This window comes from Acinonyx jubatus, chromosome D2 (genome assembly GCF_027475565.1).
Source record: "Acinonyx jubatus isolate Ajub_Pintada_27869175 chromosome D2, VMU_Ajub_asm_v1.0, whole genome shotgun sequence".
In the NCBI taxonomy this organism is placed as follows: Eukaryota; Metazoa; Chordata; class Mammalia; order Carnivora; family Felidae; genus Acinonyx; species Acinonyx jubatus.
Window position 1 is genome coordinate 19,547,875 of NC_069393.1, and position 17,972 is coordinate 19,565,846.

Here is a 17,972-nt window from a genome sequence, read left to right on the forward strand (position 1 = left end):
ACTAGAATTTTACTTTCTAATTAATTGCTGTGAGTTTGTACCTCTGTAGATTATAAACAAGATATAGAAGGAATTACTTAACTCTCTTTGGCCTTCTAGTCCTTTAAAAGCTAATTTGTAAAGTAGTATAATAGCATTGTATGGTGACAGATGGTAGCTAACACTTGTGCTGAGCAGAGCATAAATGTACAGATTTGTGGAATCACTGTGTCATACACCTGAAACTAATGCAACATTGTGTGTCAACTGTACTTAAGTCAAAAAAAAAAAGGTAATTTGTTAAGAATGACTTAAATTTAGTCTAGACACACAGTTTCTTACTAGCTACTATGATGGTTCTTTACCAAACTTGTTATGGGAGCACAGTAATATATTTTTTTTTATTTTTAAGCAAAGATGTCAGGCATTTGAGGGAATTTTATGAAGTCAGTTCTCATTTGTTCACTGTAATTATGAAAAAGTACAGGGTAAAGTCTTTAATGCTCTAGTTTTAGGAATTAGTTTTAACTTCTCTATATGAGATTTTTCTCCTTTAAAAGATGTGTTATCAGCCATCTAAAACAAAACTTTTGGGGTGTTTGGGTGGCTCGGTCAGTTAAGTGTCCATCTCCTGATTTCAGCTCAGGTCATGATCTCACAGCCATGAGACTGAGCCCCTCATTGGGCTCCACACTGAATGTGGAGCCTGCTTGAGATTCTCTCTCTTTCTCTCTCTCCCTTTCCTTCTCTCTTTCTCTCCCTCTCCCCTGCCCCTTCCCCACTCGCACATGTGCTCTTTCTCTAAAAAAAATTTTTTTTAAGTAAAACAAAACTTTTAAGTACTCTTTTTTTTGGGGGGGGGGCAGAGGGAGGGCACAACTCCCTTCCCTACCTTCTTGTGGAATGAGTGAGGAATAGTAAAATTGGATAAAGACAAGGAAGGGTAGAGGTAGAGGGAAATTAGGATGTCTGACCATCTGTTACCAGTCTCTAAAAGATCAAAATCACCTCTTAATGTAGTTAAAATATTCAGTTAAGTCTTTTATTTTGCATATGAGTGTCAGGTGACTTATACTGATAAGAACATATAGCTAGTTAATTGTAGAGCCAGGAATAAAAGCCTCTCCAGACTCAGCTGTGTGATCCTAAGCAAGTTCTTTAATCTCTCCAAATGTGCTTTTCAAGTGTCAAATGGGGATCATGCCTGCTTTATAAGGTTGTATGGAGAAAGTGGAGCTCATGTGTATTTGTGTTTGTGAAGTGCTGGTGCATACCAGGTACTCAATAAACGGCTTTTTTCCCCATTGTATCATCTTGGTTTGCTGTAAATTAATTTTTTTGTGAACATAATAAATAATAAGTTTGCCAGTAAACACAGAATTGAAAATTTTATGGTCTTTCACTTTTTAACAGAATGCACAGGATAGAGACTGGGAGTAAAACTTGGTTTAAAAGATTCCCTGAATCATTTTAGCTTGAAAAAGTGGAAGTTTTACATTATCTTTAGATGCTCTGATTTTGGTCACTGCATTATTGCCTTGGGTCAGATATACCAATTTATACAAAGAGCATTCTCGAAGACATTTCCTTGCCTTTTCCTCTGTGAATTTTTCTTATGTGAGCTTTGATGCTCACTTGAATGACCTTATAAAAGAAAAGGAAAATATCAGTGATGTTTAAAACTTACACTTTCCACTCAATTTTTTTCCAGATAAATTTACAGTGTTCTGCATCTCACCTTTCTGTTTGACCCTGGTTGAAAAACTCAAAATTTTCCTTTAACACAACAGCCTGTATTCCACTGGTCACATTTGAGCTTTACAGCATTTCATTTGCCCTTTTAACAAACACACATTCCAAGGATTGCATCAGTTTAAAATGGATGGAGTGAGTTGACATTCTCTTATTTGGGAAAACTTGGTTTTATTGATGAAATGGAGTTTGGTGTTTGTTTACATTTATGGAAAGCATTTTGCTTTAGGCTGGTTACAGTGTGCAAAGCAAAACCCAGCAACTTGTAAAACAAGATTTCTCTTCCCTCTCTAAAACTTGTGGCTGTACCTAGTTCAATATTTTTTCTGATCAGGCCAGGGAAGAATTTAAAAACTGAGAACTTGGAATTCAGAGGGATACATGCACCACTGTATTTATAGCAGCATTATTTACAATATCCAAATTATGGAAGCAGCCCAAGTGTCCGTTGATAGATGAATGGATAAATGTAATATTATTCAGCCATAACAAAAAAAGAAAACTTGCCATTTGCAAGGACGTGGTTGGAGCTAGAGAGTATAATGCTAAGTGAAATAAGTCAAAGACAAATACCATATGATTTCACTCATATGTGGAAGTTAAGAAACCAAACAAGCAAAGGAAAAAAAAAAGAGAGACATACCAAGAATCAGACTCTTAACTATAGAGAAGAAACTGATGGTCACCAGAGGGGAGATGGGTAGAGTGTTGAGAGAAATAGGTGATGGGGATTAAGGAGTGCACTTGTGATGAGCATTTGGTGTTGTACGTATGAAATTGTTGAATCATTATATTGTACATCTGCAACTAATATAACACTGTATGTTACCTGTACTGGAATTAAAATTAAATTAAAAAAAAAAAACAACTGAGGACTTAGGACCAACATTAGGCTCATTTAGCTATTTCTTTTTTCCTTTAACAGTGGGGCTCTGAAAAAGACATAGTATCTAAATGTTTACTTGAGAGATTAATATACCTTTCTTTTGACGTTTAAAGGTATTTTATTTATTTAAAAAGATTTTTAATGTTTATTTATTTTTGAGAGATACAGAGACAGAATGCGAGTGGGGGAGGGGCAGAGAGAGAGGGAGATACAGAATCTGAAGCAGGCTCCAGGCTCCGAGCTATCAGCACAGAGCCCAACACAGGGCTGTGAGATCATGACCTGAGCCGAAGTTGGACACTTAACCGACTGAGCCACCCAGGCGCCCCTAAAAGGTATTTTAAAAGTTTAGTATAGGGTTGCCTGGGTGTCTGACTCTTGATTTTTGCTCAGGTCATGATTTCATGGTTTGTGAGATGGAGCCACATGTTAGGCTCCACACTGGCAGCAAGGAGCCTGCCTGGGATTCTCTCTCTTTCCCTCCCTCTCTCTCTATCTTTGTCTCTCTTTCTCTCTGTACCTCTCCCTGGTTCATGCTTTCTCTCTCTCTCAAAATAAATAAACATTAAAAAATGTTTTGTACAGTTAAAGTCTAAGTTGATGGCATGTACTGTAAGGAAAGCTACTTGTCTTAGAATATTCACCAGACTGTATGTTAAAGACTTCGTGTACTGAAAATGAGCAACAAAATATCCCAAGCACAGTGTATATGAATATGTAATTAAAACACTTGTGCTACTAAATGAAAACTCTTTTCTTATAGTATTATCTATAGTTGTGCTTGCCATGTTAGAAACTCTCTGTATCACCTGAAAATAATAAATGAATGAGAGTTGATTTTGAGCTTTTTAATTGGTAGTTGGTTTTGAAAAATCATTTCATAAGCTTTAATTAAAGGGATAATTTGAGCCAGCACTCAAGGTGTGGCCTGTGGTCTGTTAGGAACAATATTGTTGCTATGTCTCCAGAAAAGAGCCAAGGAAAGGAAGATGGAAAGAGATTGGCTGCATGGGAAAGGATTCCTCCTCTGCCTTATTCTCCACTGGCTGCTTCAAGGAAGAGGAGACCATTTTACTACCAATCACTCAGGCTTTGACCAGCAGTGGGGGGAGTCCCTATTATTTTCTAAGCAGTGTTTAACAGAAAAGTTTCCATCCAGCCATCAACTACAGCATCCCCACTCATGTCTACATCTCCATCACCCTGTCTGACATCCTGGAAGTGGGTGATGCATAGCTTTAACTGATGACATAATTCCTGTGGCTAATTATGGTCTGGTACAATCCATTCATCAGGTGGAATCCAGAGGAATATGGGGGCATCAGGAAGCTCAGCATGGCAACTAAGGAGCTATGACTTCCAGTTATCTTCATTGAGTTCATAGATGTGGATTAGGTACCTACAGGTCACATAGCTTATGTCACCTGTGAAGGTTGTAGCAGATTAGATAAACCAGTATGAGTCATCAGCATATGTAATATGGACTATCTTCCATTTACCCTTTGATGAACAGACCTGCACACTCACCTTCAGGTCTTTGATCTCAACAGGTAGCCATCAAGGCACAATCCCAGCCTATATATGATGAGGCTTCTGGTATCCTTCTGGTATCCAGTGGCTTTCTGGCTGTCATCCATGCCTTCAGCTTCTACCTACCAGCAGAAAGAGAATCATGCCCCATTCAAGACAGCACTGCTACTGGACTACACTGTCTTTCTGCTTATGACAAATGACTTATTCCCAGACACTGGCATCCTCCTCATCAGTATCTCCTTTGTCCTGTGTTCTTCTCTGATGGTGCAGGTCAGCCAACTGGAGACCATTTTTATCACCTCCCTGCTACACACCTGGCTACCACCCAGCTACCACCCATGAGTTGGTGGCTCTAATGCTTGTTTCTGCATTGTACCAGCCCAAAGAAATGCTGCCCTACTGCAACCCAGAGGGGAAGTAAGGGCCTGGGTCTCATTCCTATCTGCCTGCCTGGCCCGAAGGAGCCAGTGGAGTTGGTGGGGAGGGTTCCTGGTAACAAGGAGGCAGAGTTAAATGGATGCTCTGCATCAGCAAGGGCCAGTAGGAACACAAGGCTCAGAAGCAGCACCTGGGAGTGTAGTTCAGCCACAGGATGGACATTGTGCTCTTCCACCTTTGCCTGCTCTTTATGGTCTCTTATCATGGTCACTGTCCTCTGGAACACTTTTTCAGACGCCCACCTACAAACCCCAGTCTTGAGCTTCTCTTGCCTCTAGAAACCATCTAGGCTCTCATGCCCATCCAATCCCAGCCCCTAGCCTCAGCAACCACCTTGTTGTTTTTAACCCAGTCCTTCCATGAGGTTTCAGACCAGACCCAGGTAGTTCCCAGAACTTCGCTCTAGAAGTTACTGAATGTCATCAACTCCCCTCAGCTCTCCCATGAGTTCTGCCTCACTCCTCAGGATTCCAGTTCCTAAAATACTTCCTTGGTTGAATCACCCTCAGTAGGCCTCATTTCAAGGGAAAAAAAAAGACAATTTGTCTTTATTCTTTGAGGATAAATGTTTAGTAAAATGCAACTAAGTCTCTAATAATTTTAAGTAATTTTAGTTGCTAATTTTTGCTAAGAAAGACCTAAGGGTTTTCTTTAAGGGAAAGAATTTGGGTTTGATAATGGAAATTAAGGATATAAACAGTATTCCTAGGGAGACATTTAAAAATACATTAATGAATAACAGTGTGACATTTGGTATGCCAGTGATAGTTATTTCCTTATTAAATGGGTCCTAAAGAGCTACCAAAGTATGGAAGTAAGAAAACAGTATCCCTTAAAATGTTACATGATTCAGAATGACCATTATTTTCCCTGTATTAGCTGAAATTTTCCTGTTTCTTTATTCTGAATTATCATGGTTTCATTGCTTAAAATGTGGTAAAATATTTCTATTTAAGTATTTTTCTGCAAAGTACATATTTTAGATACTTGGTAATGATTTCAAATGGTATTAAAATGATAAGATTTCTTTGTGGTTGAATTGGTTATGAATTCTATAGTAGTGAACATTTATAGATTCACAATAATAGTGAAGACGTGAAGGAAAAGTAGGAGGAAGATGTGTGCTTGAATCTATTATTATTAAGTTTTAGTGCTTTTAAAGAAGTGTAGATTAGTTACTTAAAGCTTTTCTAACATTTTATTATAAAAATACAAAAAAGTTGTAAGACGCAGGGATTACCATATACCCACTAATTAAATTTTACAATTACTTCTTTATATTTGCTTTATCTCATATGGATGTATCTATCCTTCTATTTATTTATCAATCTATCTTATTTTTTTGTTGCATTTCAGACTAGCAAGCAGACATCAGCACACTTCACCCCTTCACCATGCATACCAGTAATCAGCATTCAATATTTGGAGTGTTTTGTCGTTGTTAAAGTAAATGTACTATTCATTGTTTTTTGACAAATGTGTACATCTGTGTAACCCAAACTCTTATGCAGATATAAGCCATTACCATTACTTGAAACAGTTTCCTCCTATCCCCTCTCCCAGATCCACCCCCAATTTACTGTATCAACCACTTTTCTGAGTTTTTTCATCAATGATTGTTCTAGAATATTATACAAATGGAAACACGTGGTATGTACTTTATGGTATAAGGCTTCTTTCACTGAGCATTATGTTTGTGGGATTCCTCCTATCATTAATATATCAGTAGTTTGTTCCTTTTTAATCGTGAGTTGGATTACATTGCATATCACAGGTAATCTGTTTCCCTGTTTATGGACACCTGGCTATTTCCTGTTTTTCACTATTATGAATAAGCTAGTGAGAACAAGTCTTTTACTTGCTGGGTATTTATTTACACTTGGTTGTCTCAGGAACTTATAAATTAGCATGTTAAAAATTGAACTTACCCAAGTGTTTAGCTTTTCCACAAGTCCCCAATTCAGTGAGCTATACCACTATTCACAGTGTTGTCCAGGTCGTAACCTTGGGTGTCATCCTTGACTGCTTACTGTCCCTGATCTGTCATGCATAACACATACAAAGTGCTGCCAGTGCTGTCTTCACATTTACTCACTCTGCCATAGGCCATAATCATTATCTTGCCCAACCCTGTATTTCAGGTGGATTGTCAAAACAACTTCCTACCTAGTCTCCTTGCCACCTGTCTTGGCCCTCACTTCATTCCTTTCTTCAAATTACTGTCAGTGATCTTTGAAAAAAAATACACATTAGGTTATGTTACTTACCTATTAAAAATATCTAGTTTCCCAGTGCTCTTAAGATAAAAAAGTAAAATCCTTATCCTACTTTGCAAGTCTCTGCATGATTGAACTCCTCCTGCATCTTACCTAGTCTCATCTTTCTAGCTGTGCTGGGTTTGCATCTCTCTCATGCTTTTCTCTTTAGATCCTGCCCCCCTCTGTCATGAGTCAGGCTTTCTAGTTGGACCATCCTCATTTCACACAATTGTGTTCTGTTGGCTCACATACTAAAGATAAAAACTGCCTATGTTAGTTGAGGTTAGAGTTGTCTATGGAAACAGAAAATCAAAGCAAACCCAAATGATTGCTATTTAATAAGTTGGAAGATTACGTCTCATAGTACAGGCCTGGTGTGGTGACAGTGCTTCCCAAAGACTTAGCAAATCAAGGTGCTTCTGCCTACACAGTTTCCCACTCCTAGTTTATGGCCCTTATCTTCATAATCCAAGTTGGAACTGCAGTCTAGTGAGCTGGATGGAAGAAGGGACAGAACATATTGAATCATTGGATTCCCTAGAATCTCCTAGCATCCCTAGGCAGAACTTAGTTTTCTGGCCATCCCTGTCTTCGAGGAAGTCAGAGTACTTAATTTAGGTGTCCATGTGCCCAGCTGAAAATTGAGGGTTCTAATTGGGAGAAAGCGGACATTGGGAGTAGGCTCCTTAGAACTGTCATATCTCCCTTGGCATCACATTCTTCTCCAGCCACCCTCTTGTTTTTCTGCTTTTTGTCAGAGTCAAAACTTCTTTAAAAAGTCATCTAATCATATTCTACTTCTCAACTCACTCCAACTCCTGCACTTACCCTTCCACTGATGTTTTAAAATTCCAAGGGATACTTTGAAGTCTTTCATTTGACTTAATTTCTCAGGAGCTTTCAGTTCTTCTTTCTTTAAGGGACTCTCCTGTGTGGGGATTAGTCTGGAGTTTTCCCTTTGTTCTCTATGACTTCATCATTGTTTGCTACCATTCTGGAAGCTCATTCCCTCCCTGGTGTTTTCAGCATCTCATGTTCTACCCAATGTCTAAATGTTGGAATTCTTGAGGTTTAGTTTATTTTTTTATTAAAGTCACACTACGTAAGATTATTTTGACCATTTTTAAGTGGCATTAAGTATATTCACCCTGTTTTGCAACCGTCACCACCATCCATGTTCAGAACTTTTTCACCTTCCCAAAGCGAAACTTCGTGACCATGAAACAATACCTATTCCCTTTTCCCCTGACCTCCATTCTACTTACCATTCTACTTTGTCTCAAGGTTAGTTTCACACCCAAATTGGGAGGACCTTTGTTTTTTCTGTCTTTAGTAGGTGAGAGTCTCAGATTCCATGATCTAAAATATCTAATTCCAAATTTATAGTTCCAATTAATTTTTTTTCCTTCTGATCACTAGATTCTTATCACCTTAGCCTGATATTTCCACTTGGCTATAAATCTACTAGAGTGGCTCATAGACTTCAAAAATGTAACTTAACTAAAACTTTTATTTTCTTAGTCTCATTTGGTCTCTTTCTTTCTTCTAGTCTCGGTGATTGCATGAGCCATCTAGTTATTTGAACCAGAAACCTGATTGACAACTTGATAACTCCTCTTTCATCACTCCTCCCCAATCAAATCAATCAGTAGTCTTGTCAGTTCCATCCTCAGTATATGTTGATTTGCTTCATTTTTCTTTGTCTATGCCATCCTGACCCTTCTCCACACTCTCATCATCTCTTGCTGGACAGTTGCAATGCCCTCCTAGCTCTTCTCTCTACTCCCAGTCCTGCCTTCTTCGGTGTGATCTGTAAAAGACAAATACGGTAGTGTTCCTCCAAGGCTTAAAGCCCTTCATTGCCTTCCTAGCTCTTTATATTGAGATCCAACCCCCTTACCGTGACTCTCCAGGCTTTGGACTTGGCCCTTACTACCCTCTCTGCCTAACCTATTGCTGTTTCCTCCTGCTTTCTGGTTGCCTTTCAGACCTTTAACACTGAGTGCCCTCCTGCTTCAGGGCCTTTGTGCTGTATTGTACTCTCAGCTTGCAATGCTCTTTATGTTTTTCTTGGCATCTTTCAGTGACGCTCTCAGAGATCGTCTCATGTAGTATAAAGTACTGCCCCTCTTACTGTTCTGACTCAGAGCATCCTGTTCTTTTTTAACCCCTACCACACTTAAAAAATGATTTCTTCCTGCTGCCTTTTCTTCATTTCTCCCAGTAGATTTATTTTATTATACTTGTTCATTTCCCCCAGTAGATTATAAGTGTAATCAGGGACTATTTAAATTCTATTCACTATTTATGCGTAATGTTTACTGCAATGACTGACACATATCTGGCATGCAGTAAATATATTTAAAAGTGAATGAATGTTGCTCCCTCTCCCAGGCATGATTTTCATTACCCACTTTGATGTAACTATGCTTCATATTATGGCTCATTTCATCAAGGCATAGCCTTCCCTTGATTAATAGACTACATGGCATCTCTATGTTAGGTGAGATCATTGCAACATGTAAGTTTCTTTCATGAAACTTCTTACACTTTGTAGTTAAGGGTGTAAGGGTTGGTTGTTGGTTTCCCTGAGTATAATATCAGCCTTGTGAGAGCAGTGGCCATAGCTGTCCATCGTTGTTGCTCATAGGTTGAGCATAGTGTCTCATACTTACCTTGTTTGATAAATGAATGAATGCATAATGGTAAAAATATACCTCACCAACTGGTTCATATTTCATAATATAGGATAATTATGCCATTTTATCAGGTGTGAATAGGTTTTGGAATTTGAGTTGTATCGAAAGAATCTTAATTTCTTGAAACCAGCATTTGGAAAGTTTGGTGGTTTTTAATTGGATTCTTTTTAGATGTTAAGAACCTGAAAATTCACAAGGGAAAAACTGTTTGAAACTTTTATTCTAAGAATCACATGAAGACATCTGAAATATTGCCAAATCTAATTCTACACTTTTGCAAATGAATGAAACCTTAGTATATCTGTATGTTTGTCTTTCCAAGTCTCCCTTGTGACATCATTAGTGCACTTAAGTCTCCGGAGTAGCTTCTTTGGAAATTTTCATAATCAATTAAAATAATTTTTGAAATGTATAAATCCTTTGAATATTACTCATAACTTTTTATGAGCTCTATACTTTTTCCTATATCAGAAATATTTAAAATTACTTTTGCAGAAAAATACATTTATAGTACAGTAGATATTTTCTGTCATGCTGTACCAAATTCAACAGGGTAATACTTTATTTTTCTGGCATCCTCTTGGAAGTGTTAATTTAACATTAATTCAGGAAAATTTTAGTGGTTTTAAAAATTTCTACCAAGTGCAAGGGAATATAACCTTGTATGAGGCTTAATTGATCTCAGCTTCCCAGCAGCCTTTAGCCCTGGGCCTCCCCACCAAATGCCCTAGACCCGTAGTCAGGTGCTGGCTTGTAAAGCTGCCTGTTCATTCTTCCTAAGATCAAAGCCCAGCTCTTTATAAAATGCCTGGGGCACAGGATTTTCTGATTCTGATAGAAGCACCATCTATTCACTTTTTGAGTATTACCACATTCTGTTATTTCTCTTTTAACCCATCTCAGGTAAACAGAAAACAAGAGAATGGCTTGCTGGTTGTATTTGGTATATGAACATTTAGTTTAGGCCATATCATATTTATCTAAATAGTGATTTTTAAGTAAGTTATTTAGCTGCGTTTTAAAATTAAGGAGATTTTACATGCCAGTCTGGTTTGATAGCTTTTCTTGGAAAGTCGGAAAGTCTGGCTACTTTGGGCCAGTGTCTACACATGCTGGTTGGAGCTAGTGATGTGTCCCTGTTTGCCACATGCTCTTCCACTCCCTCTTATTCTGTGACGGTTGGTGTCAGTGCACTGTTGGTTTTCTCATGGTGGAGTAATTCTTGTACCCATATTTATAGATCAAGGGGAAATATGAATAAGGCGGTGGTGAATTTCAGGAAAATGAGAGAAAATGTATTTGGGGCAATGAATAATCTTTGTATGTCTGTGTGTGTGTGTGTGTGTGTGTGTGTGTGTGTGTGTGTGGAATGTATATTTGAATTAAAAGCATGCACTCTGCCCATCCATTCCTAACTGTTCCTTGCCTGACTCCAGTTGACATCTGAGCCAGGGACTCTTGATTTAGATATATGATCCTATTAAAATAATGTGATTCTACCTTTGGTTTCCTCAAAGGGCAGTGGATTGTTCTTCTAGAAGCTTAAAACTGTCTTGCAAATGAAATGCCCAGACATCCTCTTTGTGATTGTCAAAAGTGTAACTTTCATTGACTTACCAATAATTAGGCCTTGCAAGACCTGGCAAGTTCACTATAAGTAAAATAGACTTTTCCCTCAGAGATAGTTTATTCTAGAAGGGGGTTGATCCAGTTTAAAAATAGAAATATAAGTGGCATAAGAAAGACAATATAGCAGCTCAGAGGAGGGAAAGATTGTATTAAATTGAGGGGATCTTGAAGTTGCTTTTATGCTTTATGATGAACAACAGATAGAAATTGAGTGCAGGAGACCATGAAACAATAGAACTGCTTACATAATGCAAGAAAACCATAGGGATTGGGTGTGGGCAGGACAGTGGATAGTGGTGGTGATGAAGGTAGAGGAGACTGAAGAAAAGTAAAACCAAAGAGGTGGGTCGTGGCCTGGTATGGACAGCCTTAATGTTAGGCCAAGAAGTTTGTGCCCGACTTAAGAGATAATGAATAAGCACTGGTGGATTTAGAGGAGGGAAATATCCGCACTTACGACTTGAAGGGGAGAGAGCTGGAAGTGCTGCTACCACATGTGAAGCCCTTTGTGGAAATGCTCAGGAGTGGTAATTACCTGGATGGAAGGTTGTTTTAGGTTCTGGGCACAGTTTGGGGGAGAGAATCACTAGGTCTGTGCAACTGATTGGGTACAGTAGTGTGGGCAGCGAGGGAGAAGCTATGGGAGGTGAGAGGACAGCTTTGAACACATATCAGAGAAAAGTGTGGAAGTCAGAAGGAGGACCAGGTTTGGAATGTGCATCCAGTGGGATGCTTTCCATTTCCAGTAACAGGCTGGCTTCACCAACATGAACAGGTACCTGCTCTCATTACTGAAGTGTGCACAGGTAATGGCTTCAGGGATAGTTGATCAAGAAGCTTTGTGATGTTATCCAGGACTCAGATGTTCTCTGACTCAGCTCTGTCTTCTACCCTGTCAGTTTTATCCCAGAGCTGATTCTCTTCTTGTAGCGTCAGGGCTCCATGTGTCTTTGTTTCCCATCTAGTGGGAGAGAGAGAACCTTTTCAGAAATTCTCTTTAAAAAGCCAGAAAGCTTCATTCTCAAAAGTGCCCATCAAACCTTTTCTTATTTATCTTTCACCCAAATTGCATCACATGCCTGGCTATTCTTTCTTTCTTTCTTTTTTTAATTTTAATTTTTTTTTATTTGAGGGAGAGAACACACATGAGAGGGGGAGAAAGAGAATTTTTTTTTAATGTTTATTTATTTTGAGAGAGAGCACAAGTGAGCAGGGGAGGGGCACAGAGAGAGAAGGCAAGAGAGAATCCCAAGCAGGCTCCATCTCTCAGTGCAGAGTCCGATGAGGGGCTCTGTCTGACATACCATGAGATCATGACCTGAACCAAAATCAAGAGTTGGACGCTTAACCAACTGAACCACCCAGGGGCCCTGAGAGAGAGAGAATCTTAAGGCCCCATGCTCAGCACAGAGCCTGACATAGGGTTCGATTCCATGACTCTGGGATCATTACTTGAGCTTAAATCAAGAGTTGGATGCTCAATTGGCTGAACCACCCAGCCACTCCTCTTCTTTTAATTGTGGTAAAATCCACATAACATAAAATTTACCATCTTAACCGTTTTTAAGTGTCCAGTGGTAATAAAAACATTCATATTGTTGTTCAACTATCACCAGCAGCCATCCCCATAGCTTTTCGCATCTTGTAAAACTGAAACTCTGTACCCATTAATCCTCATTGCCCTCTCCCTGTAGCCCCTGAAAACAAGCCACAATTCTACTTTTTGTCTCTATGATTTTGACAACTTGAGGTAAGTTTTCTCATGAAATGGAATCATACAGTATTTGTATTTTTGTGACTGGCTTGTTTTACTTAGCATAATGCCTCAAGGTTCATCCATGTTGTAGATATGTTAGAATTTCCTTCCTTTATAAGGCTTCATACTGTTCCATTGTATGCATGTACCACATTTTGCTTTTCCATTCATCCATCGATGGACACTTGTATTACATTTCCACATTTTAACTATCATGAATAGCACTACTATGAATGTGGATGTATAAATATCTCTATGCGACTCTGATTTCAGTTTTTGGGTGTATAACCAGAAGTGAAATTGCTAGATAATGTGCTAATTATATTTTTAATTTTTTGATGAATTGCTCTTGGTGTTCCATGTTCCACATTGCTGTTTTCAACAGCAGCTGTACCATTTTACATTCCTACCAACTGTGCACAAGAGTTCTAATTTATCCACATCCTTGTCAGCATGCACTTTCTGCTTTTTTTGTGTGTGATAGTAGCCATCTTAATGGGTGTGAGATGCTGTTTATACTTTTGATTTCCACTTCTGTAATGATCAGTCATGTCGAGCATCTTTTCATGTGCTTATCAGCCATTTGTATATCTTTGTTGGAGAAAGTCTATTCAGGTCTGCCCATTTTGGGGTCAAGTTGCTTAGTTTATTTTGTTGTTGTTGAGCTTTAGGTTCATGCCTATTCATGCCTATTCTTAAACCAGTCCCTGGCATTGGGAGTGGCATCACTCTATTAGATAACCAGGTTGATTCCTGGATCCTGGATAGACAACTTATAATGTCCTGTTGTGTGGAGAAGATTGTGCACAGTTTAAACATGTCTAAGGAGCTGGTGGGATATCAAGGCAGAGATATGTTTAGGAGGTTATGTGTACAAGTCTGGATTCTGAAAGGAGCAAGAGTAGGTTTTACTATACGATGTTGAAGCTTTTAAAAGAACGATCTGGCAGAGGCGACTGGGTAGCTCAGTCAGTTAAGCTTCCAGCCCTTAATTTTGGCTCAGGTCATGGTCTTGCAGTTTGTGAGTTTGAGCCCTACATTGGGCTCTGTGCAGATAGTGCGGAGCCTGCTTGAGATTCTCTCTCTCCTTCTTTCTCTGCCTCTCCTTGCCTGTCCGTCCGTGTCTGTCTGTCTGTCTGTCTCTCTCTCTCTCTCTCTCTCTCTCAAAATAAATAAATAAACTTAAAAAATAAAGAACCATCTGGCAGAGACAGTAATGCCTGGCAAATACTCTAATTGCCCCCTGCATGACCCAGCTCCTTTTGAATTGGTAGAGCTATGTGTGTAGTTATGGTCAATGGAATGTGAGGGAGGTAATGTGTTTTTCTTTGAGGCCAAGGTAGTAAAAGTTCGGCACAGGATTCTTCCTATTTTTCTTCCAAAGGGAGATAGGAGGCCATGGATTCTAGATGGGCAGCCATAAAATGGAAAGGCCTCCATAAGCTTGGCTCGCTGAATGTGGAGAACCAAGCCCTTTGCTGACCTATGCAGTCCATTTAACAGGAGAGAGGAACTTTTGTGTTCATCAACTGATATTTGGAGTTGTTACAATAGTAACATAACCAATATGTACCTCTTCATTATTCCTTTTTTAAAGCAAACTTCTCTCAAACCTAGTACTTCGTTTCCTATTTACCCAGTACAGCCTGCATAGAATTTTATCTTATTAATGTCTTAGGGATGCCATTATAGATCTGCTTTTGTGCTAATCTGTCGTTACCAGTCAGCATTAATCCTGCTGGGGTTTACTGAGCTAAGTAGGATTGTTTGCTTGAAGAAGATTAAGGTGATGTGGATGGTAAAATGTGTTGCCTAAAAAAGCATATAATGTGAAATCATGTAACTAGAATAATGGGCTTATGAAAAATTAGAGGCTAGAAAGTTAACAATCAAAGTTTGGTAACTTGATTTTGTTAGAGATATCAATACTATTACATTTTTTTCCCCAAGATATGTACTATTAAACCATTATATTCAAGTTATATACAAGTTAGATAGTTCAGGTTTAACCTTTTTATTATACACTTGTGATAATAGATATGATAAAGATATATTTAAACTTTCTGGGGAATTATAATAAAGTGATAGTTGGGGAATGAAATAGCATTAAGAATTACAGATCCTTATGTCCCTGGGGAACCAAGAAACCTGTTCTTCATTAACATAGATCATTACAAATAACCCACTCATACCCCATGAAAATTCTTGTTGGTTTGGAGCACAGGTCAGAAAGTAGTAGGGTCCATGCTTTCTCTGGCCCACAGTGTTTTTTAAATAATTGAAATAGGTCACATTTAGAAATCAGGAGATTTAAGGCACCTGGGTGGTTCAGTCAGTTGAGTGTGTGACTTCAGCTCAGATCATGATCTTGCAGTTCATGGGTTCAAGCCCTGCTTCAGGCTCTGTGCTGACAGCTCAGATCCTGGAGCCTGCTTCAGATTCTGTGTCTCCTTCTCTCTTTCTGCCCCTCACCGCTTGTGCTCTGTCTCTGTCTCTCAAAAATTAATATTAAAAAAATTTTTAGAAAATCAGGAGACTTAATACAGAAATCTGGCTCATCTTTTACAATGGGCAGATGCGGGCCCCTGAGCCTGTGCCAACCATAGGCTAGAGTGGAAATGACAGAACTTAGGCTTCCCACTGTCCACAACCCATACTTGGCCCAGCTTGCCACTCACTGTACTTCTCCACCTCAGACATTTTAGTTGGAGAGTTTCTTTATCCATTAGTATGCAGAAATACCCTGGGAGAATGAATTCTGTCAGTGATACAGAATTTACTTTCATTTAAGGAATATTGACTTAGTTCATTTATTTTGATAAGCAGATTCCTAACAGATACCATTTTTTGTATGAGTTAAAGGAGACTGTGTAGATGGAGCTGCTCTACTCTGTCTGATTTACCAAGTGCCAAGTAATTGGAAAGTCTTAGATAATTGTTGCCTCTCCTTTTGACCTTTCTTATCTCCACTGTATTTTAACAATGCTTCTTAGATCCTAAGTGCTAGATTCAAATGTTTAGAAGTGAACAAGATACAGTTTGTTGGCCATTGGGAGGCCACTTTATTGGTGGGATTGGAAAAACAAGCAAAGAAATAAGTACTATAATGTTGCCACAACAAAGTTAGAGTGGGGAGGGGAGAGAGAAAGATGACTTCTGGCCAGGAGGGTTAGGAGAGTGTTCAGAGTGGAGGGTATATTTGAGCTAGATTTTGGTTGATAAGGGGGAGTTCTCTGAACTTCTAGAAATGAATTATTTAAGCTTGCCTATGGTTGGAACAGTGTGAAGCCCCTTATCAGTTATTCTCAATAGGGCATAAAAGGTAGTCCTCAACTTGCACAGCAACGTGGGACCATAAAAATGACTGTGCAAGCTGAAACTGCAGAGTGCTTTCAGTAATCACTGGGAAACTTGAATGATGTTCATTGTTCTAAACATTTTTAAACATGTTCTAAACATGTTCAAATTTCTAAACATTTTTGTGAAAATATTAAAAGTTTCTGTTAGTGATAAATGTATAGGAAAATGAAGATATTAAAGCCAATTATTTAATGCACTGTATTTAAATGTTAGAAATATTGAGAATGAATGTATTTCATTTTTTTTTTTTTTTGGTAAAAAACTTGTCAAAAATAGTTGGAACTTGGGGCGCCTGGATGGCTTAGTTGGTTAAGCGTCCAACTTCGGCTCAGATCATGACCTCACAGTTCATGAGTTCGAGCCCTGTGTCAGACTCTGTGCTGACAGCTGGGAGTCTGGAGCCTGCTTCCGGTTCTGTGCCTTCTTCCCTTTCTGCCCCTCTGCTGCTCTCTCTCTCTCTCTCTCTCTCTCTCTCTCTCTCTCTCTCTCTCTTTCTCTCAAAAATAAATACACATTAAAATAATTAAGGAAAAAGAATAGTTGAAACAGTGCTTTTTTTTATTGTATAGCGTATGATACTGAGGGAGCATCTTTTCTGTGCCTTGGTAACCGTAAGTCTAGATCCGACTCCAACATGTCATCCTTTGTACTTTGAAAGTTGTGAAATATCTCCTAGAGTTTCTTTAATGTGTAGTATTTTGCCAGCATCAGCTCCTCTTTGTCACAACCACTTTCATTATTTATGTCACTAGGCTTGTATGCACTGAGTTTCCTCTGGCTGCATATCACAGCCTCTCTAATAGCGATGGTGTCTTCATTCCCAGCATCCCAGATTCTGTACCCCTGACATTTGACTCAGATTTCACTTCCAATATCACTGTTTGTTTGCTGTACTTTCATCGTGGTTGGCCAGTTTCCACTTCTGATTATCCATTTTTTGTAAAATGTCATTGTTTCTTACCTTGGGAGACAAGGAGTCAGTACAACTCCTTGATCTGCCATCTGTGCATGAACTGATTACAGATGTGCAGTGAGTAATCCCCCACAGACTTTGAAAGAAGTGGCATGACTGGTCAGTGATAAAGATGTAGTGATTTGTATCCTGAAAGAGAGGGCAGCAGAATGTGTATTTGATGCAACTACTCACAATTAATGTACTTTGTTAACTGGAATGTAATCTTGTTGGGGGATTGGCACCATTTACCTAAGCTATGGCAACTTTATGCCTCTTGGAACTGTGCCAAGCCAGGATGTGTATATGGACATCTTGAGTGGGTTTGTCCTGCTCTTTGTTGGAAGTTCAGCTTCTGTAGCCCTGGCCAGTGAGTGCCAGTGTGGCCCTCTGTTGTGTCATTGTGACAGCCAAAATGCATCCGATATGCTGCATATGTTCATGGAGGTGGTGATCCTTTCCTGGATTGAACCATTCTGGGGCTATCTCTGGATTATTCTGTCATTAGTTAATCAGAGTGTTGAGGGGCAGCCACTCTGCTGCTAGTGAGCACTACATGGTGGAATTCTGGGAGGTTGGGCTTTCAGATGTCCCCCCCGCCTCCATAAATATGTGGTATTTTTCACTTACTTTGTAAGCCAAGTGGGGCAGAAATTTCCCTTGCCAGGGAGTCATGTGATTTAGATTCTCACTGGACTTTGCCACATGCCTATCTGCAAAATAGGTTACA

The 17,972-nt window shown here is 39.1% G+C and overlaps 1 protein-coding gene and 1 pseudogene across 5 annotated transcripts in view; both read left to right on the top strand.

Annotated features, from left to right (window-relative positions):
* Positions 1 to 17,972, top strand: part of BICC1 (BicC family RNA binding protein 1) — a 277,204-nt gene that overhangs the window by 140,976 nt on the left and 118,256 nt on the right. The window lies entirely within an intron of this gene.
* LOC113600092 (5-hydroxytryptamine receptor 3C-like) lies at positions 1,009 to 6,495 on the top strand (annotated as a pseudogene).